The sequence below is a fragment of the Macrobrachium rosenbergii genome, chromosome 13 (assembly GCF_040412425.1).
Source record: "Macrobrachium rosenbergii isolate ZJJX-2024 chromosome 13, ASM4041242v1, whole genome shotgun sequence".
NCBI classification, from domain to species: domain Eukaryota; kingdom Metazoa; phylum Arthropoda; class Malacostraca; order Decapoda; family Palaemonidae; genus Macrobrachium; species Macrobrachium rosenbergii.
In genome coordinates, this window is record NC_089753.1 from 9,724,130 (window position 1) to 9,739,227 (window position 15,098).

General features: G+C 39.5%; 1 protein-coding gene across 8 annotated transcripts in view; it reads left to right on the forward strand.

Moving 5' to 3' along the window:
• LOC136844881 (neurogenic protein mastermind-like) overlaps positions 1-15,098 on the forward strand; it is a 97,951-nt gene that overhangs the window by 71,053 nt on the left and 11,800 nt on the right. The window contains exon 1 of one of the 8 annotated variants that reach the window (XM_067114171.1): positions 7,025-7,344. The exons of the other annotated variants lie outside the window; for them this stretch is intronic. The gene's annotated coding sequence lies outside the window, so the exon portion shown is untranslated. Of the gene's footprint in view, positions 1-7,024; positions 7,345-15,098 lie in introns of those variants that run through there. 8 annotated transcript variants of the gene reach the window in all.

Sequence of the window (15,098 nt, forward strand, 5' to 3'; positions counted from 1 at the left end):
GAAAACGGACAATCTCTTCGTGAAAGATAGGCTCAAGTGTTGCATAACTCATATTACTGTAGTTAGTTCAGTTCAGCATTATAGAAATGCAACAGAATATTAAGGTTTTAGGCTTCAAAAGTTTTCAAGTGTCCATACTAATAGGTTCAACTAATATTGTGATGTTTTAACTTTTCAGTCAAACTCCAAAAGTACTTGTTCCAGCTTGAAAAAAGTATTTGATGCTCTCTCTCTCTCTCTCTCTCTCTCTCTCTCTCTCTGAGCTAAAGCAATTCATGATGATCTTTTTCTCTTATGGATTAAGAAAATACATTAGAAAGTATTTTCTCTGAAGCTCCTCCAGTACACCGTGGCAGTATCATTGCCATAGTGACAGATTGAGTGGAGCGATGCAACAGCAGAGGCAGAATTGCCGTTGAGTAATGTTAGCATGTTTGCGTTGCGTGTTGACGTTCTTGTGTAGAAATATCCGGTGCAGTGGGAGAAATTGAGGCTTGGCCTGGCATTTCGCTCTGCCAGCTTCCATTGGTTGTAGTACGACCAAGTAGTGTTATCTAGGAAGGGGGGACAGGGATTTTGGTTCGCAAGAACATAAGTGTCATCAGTTAATCCTTTTCCTCCTTTCTGTCATTGGATCCTTTTGCAGGATATGTTCCTTGTACATGCAGAACATAGATAAGTGTGAGTACTAAGCTGTTAAATCGGTTCGGCTGATGTTTGCAGAGAATATAATATATATATTAATGACTAGTGACATTGACGAGAAACCACTGAAACTAGTGAAAATAAGTAGATGGAGGAGAAATTACAAAACTAGTTAAAGTAGGTAGTTGGAGGGGAGACTACAGAAACTAGTCAAAGTAGGTAGATGGAAGAGAAACTAGTGAAAGTAAGTAGATGGAGCAATGTTGAGTATAGATTACGGAACAACGGAAACGGTTGAGTCGTATCGTTATTTTAGGAGGAAATATAACGAATGGTGGTGGGATTAGAGGAGAGAGGCGAATTGCAGAGCTAGAGGGACAGGAGAGTAAAGATTGTTTGCAAAGATTGGAAGAGATTTGGTGTGTTTGTGAATGCAAAAGTTGGAATGTTTGCATGGTTGTTGAGTCAAATCTTTCATGAAGAGAAGTGGGTGATTTAAGAAGAATTGGGGGTGTGTGAAATGTGGGGGTGGGCAAAAGGCTAGTGTAAGTGCAAATATTGACCCGTGTTTTGAGACGGTTTGGTCATGTGGAAAGAACAGATATAGTTAGGTGGATAAGGACTTCGGTATCCAAGTAGGGCTCAAGTGCGTCTAACGTAAGGTCAGCAGCTCCCGAAGTGGCTAATGCAGTGGGTTTATCTACACTGTGGTTCATTCATTCGCGATTCAGAATGTATATTGTGAATATTGCAGTAACCAAAAAATACCCAAACAACACAGACCACAGACGATGGAGAAGACTATCTTCGTATATTCATCGTGATGATTCTCAACCACTATACTACTAGGAAATATCTTGTGAAAAACATAAATTATAGAATTTACTATGTAAATATATTGCAAAATCGTTATTATAACAGTTAATATTAAGGTTAAAATAAGAAAAATTGCAACCATCTGAATAGAATTATACTATTAAGAAATAAAATGTAAAATATACAATCTGTACAATTCACTATGTCGATAAAGTGCAAAATCATTATGGTAATATAATATTAAGGCCATAGTAAGAAAAATTGTACCTTTATCTAAATAAAATTGAGGCCAAACCACACTTGACTTTCTAAACTATTCCCTACTATGGAAAGCTAGCTAACTGCCCTCATTCTTCTTTCACCCATCTTACCTGTCAACTTTAACACACACACACACACACACACACATATATATATATATATATATATATATATATATATATATATATATATATATATATATATATATATATATATATATTTAGTTTTTTTTTTCTGAAGCCACCCATTGTCTTGAAACTTCCCAGTGATTGAAAATTAGGTGTATTTTGCATTTCTTCTTTTATGATAGTTACCTTTGTTCGCTATGATCGCATAGAAACAAGCGTACCCGGGAAAAAATTAACTTTTCAGTCAAATTACCCAGTTGGTGCGTTCTGCCGCCTCAAGAATGGTGCTTATTAAGTAAGGAGGAGGAGGAGGAGAAGAGGAGAAAGGCGTTGGTCTCTTGTTCGTCATCTTCCTCACAGATACCTTGATTCGGCCTTGGCGTGAACTGCCCTTATTGGTCCAAGTTATACTTACTGATTTTGTATTTAAATGTACACTGAAGCTGAATTTATTCTTCTTACAAACAAGTTTCTTGGCATTTGAGTTGTTTCTTAAAAATGTGAGAATATTAATGTTGTTATTGGTCTTGTGAATGAGACAGCAAAAGTGGACTTTAACTCGTCAGGTTAGGGATTAAACTGTTGAAAGTATCATATCGGAACTTCTTGTTTCTACAAAATAAAGATTCGTTTTTCCTTTCTCGCTTTCGTGTGGGTTGAGGTGGAAAAAAATCATTATGTTTTACCCAAGTCATGGATCTGCAAAGTAAGAAATGAAACATTCCTGAATGCGTTGAGTATTGCACTGGAAAAGGTTCGCCATTTTATGTCGACAGACGCGGAAGTTGAAACACCGTGAGGTTCTAACTATAGCGCGGCCCTCAGCCTTCTTCGCTTCCTTTTACTCCTCCTCCGGTTACTTCATGCAATTTAAGACGTCATTCCAATGCTTCATAGACAGAGGGAAGGGGCCCTTACGCGGAAGCAGAATTGCTCAAGGAGGCACTCCGAACCGAACTTCGTAACGTGGGTGGCGTTGACGAAATGGAGGCTTTGTCGTCATTGTCAGCGTCGCGTTCTCTCATTTATTGCTTTGGCGTTTTGCTGCGAAATTGTCTCATGAAATTTTTCATTTTCGCTTCTGAGCTTTCTCAACAAACTTTGTTGTCTGTGATACCGTGACTTTCGTTTCTTAACTTTGTGTTTTATCGTAAATGTTCCGAACTGAACCAGGCATTTTCCCCTTTCCCTGGGGATTATAAATGACATGTATCCTCACAGTACTGGTTCCAAATCGTACTCTGGTAAATAGGATGAATTTCTCAGTTCGGCGGTTAAACGTAGCCTATCACCAGACATGCTTTTATGGACAACTGAGAGCAGTTTTGGCTGGTAGACTCCAGAGTAATTTATCTATTCAAGGACTTTGTGATATTAACAAGGGTGCAGCGCATGTTAGAAGGAACGGCCTTGTCAGTGCTGTTAATATCTGGGAAATGGTTGTAAATTTGAGCCTTGATTTCATATAGATGTTATGTATGCATTTAAGAAATATGTAAAAGTGATGTACTCTGGAATTTCCTTGAGTATGACACTTTAGCAAAACATGCCCTCTCGTTAGACCAAGTCACGACCGCAAGGAGAGCCCCAAAAAAGGCAAGAGTGTGAATTCATATTAACCGTATTCCCATAGCATCGGAACTAGTTGGCGAAAACAGGTCTGGAGCACCAAGCGAGCTCTAACCCCTTTTTCCCCGAGTCGAACGATTGAATACGCTGTCGGACAGAACCTCATCTGCATGAGCGGAAGTGTTGGTTGTCCCAGGGCGTTAGGAAGTAGTCACACGCGGCAGGAACAATGGGGGATGTCTGCGAAGCCCCACCCTTCTGTTGTGGGTTCATCTCTCCCTCCCTCCTCCTCTTCCCTCAACCTTCTTCCTCCCATCCTCCCTCAACTACCCCTGCACGCGCGCCACCCTTCCTAATCCCTACCTCTCCTTCCCAGATACCCGTTCCGCACACTTCGTCCTTACGTACCAGTTGGTGGATCCTCATAGCTTATGCCTCTCTCTCTCTCTCTCTCTCTCTCTCTTTCGGTTAATTTTGGATGCACTCACGGGCGTTAAACTCGCTTGCTCCTGGAGATAGTGTGCAAGAAGAAATTTGAAGCTTGCAAATGACCATACTAATTAGGCTTTTTACCGTGCAGCTTCATAAAATTTGTATTTGGAAGCAGATGATCAAGCCTTTGTTTACATCATTGAAAGTACTGTTCAGACATGGGCTCTTATTTTTGTCTGACCCCATGATCATCAAATTAAACACGGGCTCCTCTTGCTCCTGGTCTAACGATTAGAAGTCTCTTGATTTAAGGATGGTAAAGTCTTGAGCAAACAAGTGGTCAAAGACTTATCCCCAACACCCAGTGAGTTTGAGACGAGCCTCAGTTAGACCTGTTGTCTTTAATAGGGTAACTGATATCCGCAAGGGTTTGTGGCGAATAAAGGCGAGTTTTCCTTGTTATATCCTTAATCTGGCGCGCTCCTGCCATGAAGGTGTTGGCGCTATGGACAGGCCTACAGCGCGTCTAATCCCCGCAACAAACCAATTCTCTTTTGCCCTTTGTTGATGTACGGAACCAAGTACAGTTGTTCAGAACTGCCCGTCTTGCATTGTTAATAATATATTTTGATGAGATATCCTTCGCAGACGCTTTGTGCTTCTCAATACTCCGCTGTGATTGAACTTGAACGTTCTTGAGTACTCGTTAAGAGACTATCCTCAACATTGTATCATTTTAAACAGGTATACTGTGTGTTTCCCCTATTAGTGTAAGGTCAGTTATTTATCATTATATATTAAATATTTTCCTTGTACATAATCAGATACCCTCTACAATTACTAAACTATTTATTCATTTATTTTACACAGTTAAATTCTATTTTTGCATGCTTCATACTCCAGATTCTCTCTGAATTTTATGCATAGTTTTTTCGCTTTCGGAAACCAGATATTGTTGTTGTTCACAAACTGTCTGGCGTACAGCGTTGTTATGTTGGTGATTTTCACGCACTCATTCTTAGTGGTCAACCTTTGGTGTTGGTGGGGACTAAGAGGAGCTCAGACCCTGGGCGTCCCGGCCATCTTTTGGCCGCTGTACCCCTACCGTAGTGAGGGATTACTTTAAGCCGGGCAGCTAGGCTCCTGGTATGGTACATGCGGGTTTGTTCTTGAACAACGCTTTTTCTAGAGACAAAAGAAGAAAAATGTGGTTTTTGTCTCCAATTAGTTTGGCTTGTCAAATCATGCCACATATATGCGTTACATAGAATTAAGAGGGTCGGATAATGCCACATACGTCGTTTGCTTAGAATCGGGAGGGATTTTCAATTTTGTCTCATGACAGTCTAGCTTTTTGGGTGTCACAAAGTTGTATGACAAGTTTACAAGCTGGTTAATAATCGGGTAGATGATAGTTAATTTACAGGAATTAAAGTCAGAAGCTGCCTTTTATTATAATAACTAAATATTTTGTGGATGAAGAGGACTGCCTTCTGCTGAACAACAACGTTGATGATTATCGAGCCGTTTTGCGGCCAACAGAACGAAAGTTCCCTACTTAGGTAGGTGTAGGTATTCAGTGCTGACGGGTTGGCAAGCTTTGTTATGAGAGATTCAAACACGTGTTGAAATACTTTTAGTAAAATATACAATAAATGTTAAATAAGCTAATACAGTATATTTTGTTGAACAATCGACAAAACCCAGTCTTACTTTGCAGGACGGAGGGATGAGTGTAGGTTGTTACAATTTGTGAATTTGAATTGATGCCAATGAAGTATGAAGTCGTGAGGGGTTTGTAATTCTGTGATTTTTCTGAAACGTCCCGAAACTTTCTTGGGAGACGGAGAAACTAGTTTTAACCGGCTTCATTCTTGGGCGTTAATGAATGGCAACAGTTGCCTATATGATTTTGAAATCATTCGCCTCATCGTTAGTGTTTTTTAATAATACCTCGAAATTATTGCTAAAAGTATGTTCTTATCGCGCTGATTTTGCAAACATCAGCCATGTATTTGATTTAGACGATTTTTATGAAGCTGCCATGAATACTGAATGAATTTAATTTTAAAATATAACCTCGCGTCTTCTTTTATGGTTGTTGAAATAGCAGCTGACGCTAGTGAATATTGATGTGTTTTAACTATTTCTATTGGATATATTTGTACTTTAAACCATCTCTGTTGGATATATATATGCTCAAAGTAACAAACATTATTTCATCATCCTTCTCATTTTCATTCACTTCGTTTGACTCTGGCTGGAAGCAACTCTTTACCACCTCAGTTCCTGGGCTCTTCGAGAGGACGGGTGAATGGGAGGAATTGTTATGTTTGTATACTTGTCTTCCTACTGCATAGGATTATAGTGGTTCAGGGTCATTGTCAGAGGAGGTGACTCTCTCTCTCTCTCTCTCTCTCTCTCTCTCTCTCTCTCTCTCTCTCTCTCTCTCTCTCTCTCTAAGGTACTTTTTAAGTATTTTCCCAAAGTTAAAAGTTTATCCCCGGCCGTGATTTTTAGACGAAATACTAACTTGTGTTGCCCCCATTTTGTGTGTTCGCGCTCTAATGCACGATAAAATTGTTTTGTTTCAGCGTAGTTTTGTGAGGTTGTGAATTTCTAGAAGGCTGGAATCGGTTTACTGTAATTTATTTTGTGAAGGAAAAAGCTTCAGGACCATTCACATTAGATGTCGACATTTTACGTAGGCACTTAGCAATAAAATTGTGTAAGGTGGGATAGCGAATTAGTCAAACTGTTGATTTTGTCAATATTTCTCTCCTCTTTAATTATAGTATTCTAATAGAGTAGAGATAGATAATTAACCAAAACTTATTCGAGGTAGTAGATTTGATTTATGCGAATCGTATACTCAAATGCAATCTCTCGAAAGAAGTGAATACATTTCTTTGCGATCAAATTTTGTTCTGGCAACCCTTTAGTTGTAGGAGCCTGTAATGGAACACCTATTCGTGGATGTGTTTATTTCAATGCCAGTGTTCACAAAAAAAAAATCCATTTCCTTATTTGTTTTAATATCCTGTTTTCTTTTTTATGGTGAATTATGAAACCCAGGCCGTACATTTCCATACAGTGCGCTTGTTCAATTTACTACGGATTACTGTTAAGAATTTCATATGAATCAAATTCCTATTTATCTTGTATTTACATAGTGGTCTGCCAGAGCAGCATCACGCCGTCTTTTAAAAACAAGAGACAATGCCTCCCCCCCCTCCCACTGTTGTGGAAGAATCTTGGCTGTGATTGGTGGATAGCTTTCGAAAAGTTTGTGCCCCTGATGAGAAGCCACTGCTTGCATAGGGTATGTCTATGAGCGTTGAGCCATCTTCAGTTCATTAGAGGTCAGTCATCAGACGGAGTAACATCTCTTGATATAGTCGTGTACTCGTGTTCTCAAGATCGAACTTCTCTGCGTGTTTTTAACTGTGGATAGACTGCGAGGACAGAGCCTCTTCAAGATGACCTTCACTAGGTACAGTTAACATTTTGTGAATGTGTATTATTTAGGCGTTTTTTGTTTTGTGAATTGTTCTCTGATTATTGATTTTTTTTTTTAGAAGTGTTAGGATTTGCGAAGAGCCTGATTTTATGAAAAGATTGGTTTTTTGAGATTTTGTATGGCTATGTATTAAAGAGAGATTGGAAAAGCTACTTTTACCAATTTACGTGTGAGTTTTAAAGAAGTAGAACATTTTTTCGAGAGTTTTAGCCGTCGGACATTAGATGCGAACGCTTCAAGTGTTTAATTTTTTGATGTGCCAAGCCTTTGGTCAGTTTTTTTTTCCCGTTACCGAGTCAATTGTAGAAATACATGTCATTTGCTTCATATCATAGGGCAAGACCTAATCTGTTTCTTCTCCCAGAGTGATGCAAACTAGTACTGCATTTTGCTGAGGAACTTCCCTTTGTAGTGCACTGGGTCACGTTATCAGTCTAAAAAGTGTTTAGGAGTTCATTTTCTTTTTAAGGGTTAAGTGTTGATTTAGCCATGTTTCGAAATGATTAATGAACAATTCTTCAGAACTCTAAGTTGTACTATCTTTTCCTGTCAAGTTTATGCGCCTTGTTTCAGTTGATAGTAAGTTTTACAACATTCAGGTGAGCGGGTAACATTTTTCACTTGATGAATGCAGGTACCCGTCTGTACTGTGTTTCTTGAACATTTTTTTTTTTATTTTTGTTTATCTTTCCTGGGTACCATTAGTATTGTGTTAACACTTACAAAATGATGGCTTGGCTCTCTTTTTTAATTTGTACATGGGCATTGTTATTTGTAAAAATTCATCTATCCCCCCTGCGCATCTGTCGGTGCTTGTCAGCGGGTTTATGAGCATTTAGTGTTGTATTTTAATGTAAAGATGAGGTGCTTGATCATATTCAGGAAAAAATATATTACTTGTGTTCTGTAGAGCTCAGATGATTTTTTTTTTTTTACATGCCCGTTTCCGAAGTTGGCTAATGAAAGCCAATCAGTTGGTGAAAGGGAGTGGGATAGATAGATATTTAATATAATCCCTGGAATTTGGGTAAATTGCGAATAACCTTTGGTAAGAGAGCTGAGGTACTACTGTAGGTATATCCGTATTTAGTTTATTCGAGCGACATGCCCTCAGTTATTAACACCAAGGGCTTCTAAATGCGTTCAATTTGTGCCCCTGTGGCCGAATGAATTTTAACTTAGAAGCTGTTTCCTCAATTATTTTTTCTATTAAATGTGTGCAAAATAAAGACATGACATCAACTGATTGTTAGTTGGAGCGGTTGTGCTTCGGGAACATTTCTACTTTTTTTAATGATATTTTTATTTAATTCTCTGATAAAGATTATTGCTGAAGATTTAAAAAGGTTAATTTTGAAGGCTGTAGCTGGTGGATGTTTCCGACGTGACAATTTTGCCATTGAGACACTTTTACGACTATTTAACTTTGTTATTATATTCTCCTGTACGTAATTAGGTTGGCTTGTATTAGGTTCCAAATGTTTCTTTTATTATTATTATTATTATTATTACTACTGTATCTGAGTCTTAAATGTTCCTATTTTGTAGTTTAAACGGTGATGAGTGGTGTATGGTATGGTGTTCATATTTGCGATGTCTATATGTTAACCAAGGGATTTCCCGTTAGTTGGTTCACATGATTCTCAGAGGTGTTAATCACTCGGTGAAATTTAATTAAATACCCATAAAGATAAATTTATTTTGATTTGATATTGTACGACGCTTCTTACTTTGGCCCGTCAGGTTCGCGCTTCTTTGAGAATTCTTCTGCCTCTTCGACTTCCCATTTTTCCCGCAGATATATTTTATGTAGCGCCATATTTTTGGACATTCTTGAAGTGACCGTTGTTTCTTTTAGGGCTGATTCCTTGTCCGATGTTTTGTGCGGTATCGCCGGGATGGATTACTGTATTTGACGTTCTTGGGGAGGTAGCTTTGGTTAAATAACGTTTCTTATTTTAATACTCCTGTATTAAACCGATTTTAACTGTCTTGCGACCAGAGATCTTCATTATACTCCAATGCAGTTCATATGTTGTATCAGTCTTCAGTTGGTTTCGCTGCGTTCTTTGATTCCCTTAAAGGTGTTTGGTTTGGCTTTTCTTTCACGTGTGATGTTCAAAACCAAAACCATTTTACTAATTATGTATATATGCCCCTTTTGGACAGGTTTTGATCGGTCATTGTAGGACAATGCTATTATGTACTTTTCAGTATTAGAAGACAAAGAATCAGTAAAAGAAGAATTTTTTGTCATTAAAAACTAGTGTACAGGAAACTTGTCATGGGGATATTTTGCAGTCTAGACATGGTTTATTGTTGGTGGGATGTGTTATCTTGCTTGTAAGTGGCAAAGGGACTATAACGTGGCTGGTCCGTGTCGGTAAAGTAGCCGGGGGGAAATTTCAGATGTTCATTGGCGGAAGGTTCTGGAAAGCGTAGGGCGATGATTCATTACTCTAGCTACGAAGGGATGACATTGTCCTGTAACCGGGGCCGGTGCCACTTTTCCTATCTTGCCGAATGAAGTTTTTAATCCCAGTTCAGAAAGGTACAGTGTCAGGATTGATCTCGAAGTTAATGTTACTCCTGAGAATGGATATATTCGAGAGTACTGTCCAGCCAAATAAAAATTAGTTGTGAAACTAGGCACCATACGAATGTACTGCATATATATATATATATATATATATATATATATATATATATATATATATATATATATATTGTACTTTACAGCAGAGTCTAAGGATAATGTTTTGCTTTTGTACTGAGGTGATAGACAATCCCCTTGTACTGTGACCGGCGGTCACTTCACTAAATCATCTTTACACGAGGAAATGGGAACGCCCCTCAGAGACGAAATGCCAAATCTACCAGATTAATACCCTATTCTCAGAAAAGTTTTGAATGAATTAAGGAAATGTGGCAGCAGTTCTAACCGCCTTCGAGTCTCAGACTTTTGTAGCTGTAGTAGACATACATGTCAGGACAGATGTAAATTTCTGACTAACAGATATAAGGGTGTTGGCCCATCTTCAGTTCGTTCGAGGTCAGTTGCTCGCAGATACCTATCGGCAGCAGCCTTTTGTTTCAGTTGGGTTGTGGTCTAGGTATTTGAAGCTGATATTGAAGAAGAGCCGTTGAAAGGATGAATTTTTGCTCGAGATGACTTTCAGTGCACGACAAGATAAGGTTTGTTATAGTGTTGCCCGCTTGCTTTCGGTGATTTAGAGCATTTCCTTTTCTTCCACACTAAAGTTGAATATTTGTTAATTTGTTTACTATCATTTATTCATTACATAGGACAAGTTGGTTTTTCGTAGGTCACTATTATACTGTAGCGTGTGCAGTTTTAATAAGTATAACTTTGCCGTAATATGGAACGTCAGTACGTAGTCTTACTGTATCGATTATTGAACTGAAATTGAACGTGTATTTATCATGAGGGAAAGCTAAATTCGATTTAAATTCAAGTATCATAACTGTAGTTTTATAGTTCCGGGAATTGAATGTGGTCCCGATTATCCTGCAATGTGAAGTACCAAATTTACTCGAAATGGACAAGGCATTGCTTGCCGGGTAAATATGTGCAGACTGATATCGATTAATAATCAGCAATTTAGAATGAGTGTCAATGCATGTGTTTGTCTGTGCTAGTGTAAAGTGATGGCGATCAAAGGCATGTCCTTAGCATATCAGTTGATGGCCAGTCCGTTTTGTAAATTTGTGGTCTTTGGCCTACTCCATTTCCGCTTATAGTTAACGTTGCTGACGTATTTCAGTGTATAGCATTGTGTATTGCTTGTCAGTAGAGCCCACTGGCGTGCTACCGCGTCCCCTCCCCCCCGGCAGGTGGTGTAGTAGTGCGGAGCGAGCCAGCCAGCCAGCCAGCTGGCCAGCAGGATAGTCGAGTGGCTGCAACGACAAACTCGGTCGGGTAGAATCCCGATGTAATTTGGGGAAAGGGTCAAGGGAGTTGTTGGGATTTGAGCAAAGCCACGAGTCCGTTTTGATTTTATTTAGAAACAGATATTTTCGACTTGCTTCTGTTTCTTGCCTGTCAGGTTTTATATTTAAGAGAAAAATAATAATTTAAATATAGCATGTTTTGACTGCGACCATAATTATAAGTCGTAACGTTTTTGTTTTTCATACCTAAACCGAGTATATATCTGCCGAGAATGTGGCCTGTAGCTGAGGAACTTCCGGGCAAATGTGTTTAGCATCTCATCTGTTGGTGAAATGTTGAGTGCCTTATTAGCCGAATTTTGTTGAGGTAGTGCGCGCGGGTAGGTCCTTCAGAGGACGAGGGTTGTCAGCTGATAGCGGTGTGGTGGACGTTGAATGTAATTGTAACAGCACATGTCTCCTCGTGCAATTGTCAGCGCTGGAGTCTTTTCTTGTCTAATCATATTTCAACTCTTATTGAATGAAGTACGAACTCGTGGTTCGGTTTCTGATTTGGCGGATGTCGTTGATGCATGTTTGCCTTGTTTAGAAGAGGCGTGTGTGTTTGTGTGTGTTGTAGAGCTGTGGCCTGTGGGCTTAGGGGCAGCAGTAGGGTCCGCAAGGTCAGGAGGAGGGCCCTGGGCGGTACTTCCACCCTCACAGCCATTACGAATATCACCACCACACCTACCCAGACACGTCACACGCACAAACACACACACACACAATGTAGCTCTTGATCATTCATCATTCAGTTTTGGTGTCAGTGCTTGCAAAATGTCTTGAGGTTGTTGAACGTTTTCCGGTTGTAGAATGAAATCTGGAAGTCCGGTGTGCGATAGGGAGATAATATAGAAAACGTGGGAGCGGGGGGGGGGGGGATGGGGAGGAAGAGCGCGAGTGTTGGCGGTGTGCGTTGGCCACAGTTGCTGCTGCTGCCGTGGTGGCTCTGGAGGTGATCACCCACACCACCACACAGTTGCCGCACCTCGCTACAACCAAATCACACCTCTTGCACTTCCTTTTTGGTTGGACTCCATTTCATTATTTATCCTAAGGGACATTGCGTGAACCCTTCTTGTTCATTCAGCCGTCGCACTTCAGAACTTTCCGTCATAAATAATTGCCGTATGTGCTTCCTTGCCAGTCAAAGACCCGAACACACAAACAGACAGAGATATAGATGGGGAGTCTTATTAATGGGTTAGCTCCTCCCCCTCCCTCCCCCCTCCACAACGGTTGAGTGACACGCCTCTCTTCTTCCCAGTCTGGGTCCACTGCCGTCTTCTCCCCTCGTACTCCCTCCCAATAGGTATCCTTCCCCCGGTGACCTCTCCCGTCTCCTTCTCTTGCCTCTCACCGCCCCATCTTAGTACCCTCTCCCTCCACCTCTCTTTCTCCGTGTCCTCATCCCCCCCTCCCCCTCCGCTCACTCAGCTGCCGATCAGAACCCACACTTCCCCCACCCACGCTGGCTTCATCCCCAGGCTGCCCCTTGCCTTCCATGTGAGAGCACCACACTCGCTCTGCTCATTAGGGCTTCATTTGCGCCACCAGCCCTCTTTCTCTTGTATGTCTGTCTGACACTCCGTTTTCAAGTTTTGGCGATGAATTTCCTGCAAGTTATGTTCCATTCCCGTCTCCTGAAGGGCGGAGTTAGAAGAGAGAGAGTGCGCTCTCTTGCTTCAGTCCTATTGGTTGATGCTGTAGTGTATAATGTAAACAATTTGCACCTTCTTAAATCGATTATTTGTGGTCTCCTCTGGACATAATTGACTTGAAATTAGGACATTAAATACATTCATAGAATTATATTCACATACACCCATAGTAATTTTATATATAAGAGGAATCTGCAGGTGCCTATCGTCTGCAGAGACTGTATCTATATAAAGCTTACTCTACTCAGGGTATGCCCGGCAAAACATTTACAGTATGCAGATTATATCAAGCGATTAGTTTTAATGTGATATACGTCTACTGAAATTATTTGAACGTAGAAAAGATGGGCACTGTACATATAATCAACAGATTTATATAATATATATATATGTATGTATGTATGTATATGTCTTTTGGTTACATGTACACTGCCTGTCTTTTCTAGGGTCATATAACTTGAGTAGCCATAAGTTGCATTAGAATTAATCGCTTGATATGATCTGCATACTGTAAATGTTTTATATATTAGGTAAATGAAAATCGGGATTCAAATGAACTCTTACCTAGTTTCCTAAGAAGATAATTCGATCATATATTAAGTATGCGAATGACCTGTCTCGAATTAGTAATGGAAGAAATGTAACCAAAGGTGTATTGAAGGGTGTTACTGGCTTAAAAATCTTGATGCTGGGGAGACTTGGATGAGATTAAAGGGCTTCTGTCACCGGAAGTTCATGTTTCGAAGTAGTAGTCATGTAATATACTGTAATTTGCTTGATGTTTGTACGTTGCACTCGTGTCATTTTAGTTTCTAAATTTTATCCTATTGACTCCTGTCCCTATCCGTTTGTCAAGTAAGAATTCGTTTTAGCCTAGTGTATTCAAGCATGAGTAATATATATCTTGTTTTATTATGTTTATAAAGTTCAGTAGCTGTAATGGCTGTCAAAAATGAGGTAAGCATAAAACATTTAACACAAAGACATGTAATTCAATTTAGAGCACTTCAATCCAGGTTGCGGGTGATTGTAGACAAGTAGTCGGTGACATGGAATATGCAGGTGTGGAAAACTTTGTTGGTGGGACTTGACATGGAGGTGGTCCTGTAATGAAAGGGCTGGTCTGTTGGAACACTTGCTTAAGATTGGGTGTGCAGTGTCTCCTGATATGCTCCAGAATCTTCCTTTTGTACGGACAGTTCTGTAGCACAGTTATGTTTTAGTGACTGGCATGTAAGTTTTTCTTATTATTTGTAGGGGGAAGAAAACTTGGACAGATCGAAGAGTATGCTTGTTTTTGTTTTTATTTTTTTTTCACACAGATAAGCATTGTTTCTTAGCTCAGTACACTTTATAATGTATCTCGATCTGTTTATCTATTAATTATCCCAAGGAGACAACGATTTCACATTACGAAGCTTCTTGGCTGAGAAGAGCTAGGCTATGTTGTGTGCTATGTTTTTTTTAGAATTTTTCTTACCATATATATATATATATATATATATATATATATATATATATATATATATATATATATATATATATATATATATATATAGTCGTTTTTTGTAGAATGCCACAGGTGCCTATCTTGAAGTTTTTGTAGAAATGTAAGCTGCAAAAGTTTATAAGAGATTGAACAGATTGGGTGGATGTTTCGTATAGTTATTCATTTTTTTCCCTCTTAACCAAATGTTTGTGACTTCACTTCATATCAGTCTGGCAGTCTTCATTGTCATTGTTTCAACCAAGGCCAAGAGAGACAAGGTCTACCCAATTGAGTGGAGTCGCCTCCCACCTGGGGTAACCACGTAGGCTATGACGTATCTTAAAGGTACCTGATCATTACGGCAATTCACCTGATAACGCAGTAAGGAGGTAGACAAAGCTCCGCCTACATGGGGGATTTCGGGCAAGTGAGCAGACCTTGTCTCCCATGGCCTTGGTTTTAACTACAGTTTTATGAAATGTATTCACTTGCTACTTTTCCCCCCTTCTCATTTGAAAGTAATGATGTGATATGTGCAGATTATTACTGTATTATTTTGATTGTTAGGTATAGATGTATAATGTCTTTTAGTTCTTGTGGTAATTTTAGTAAGTTACAGTGTTTGG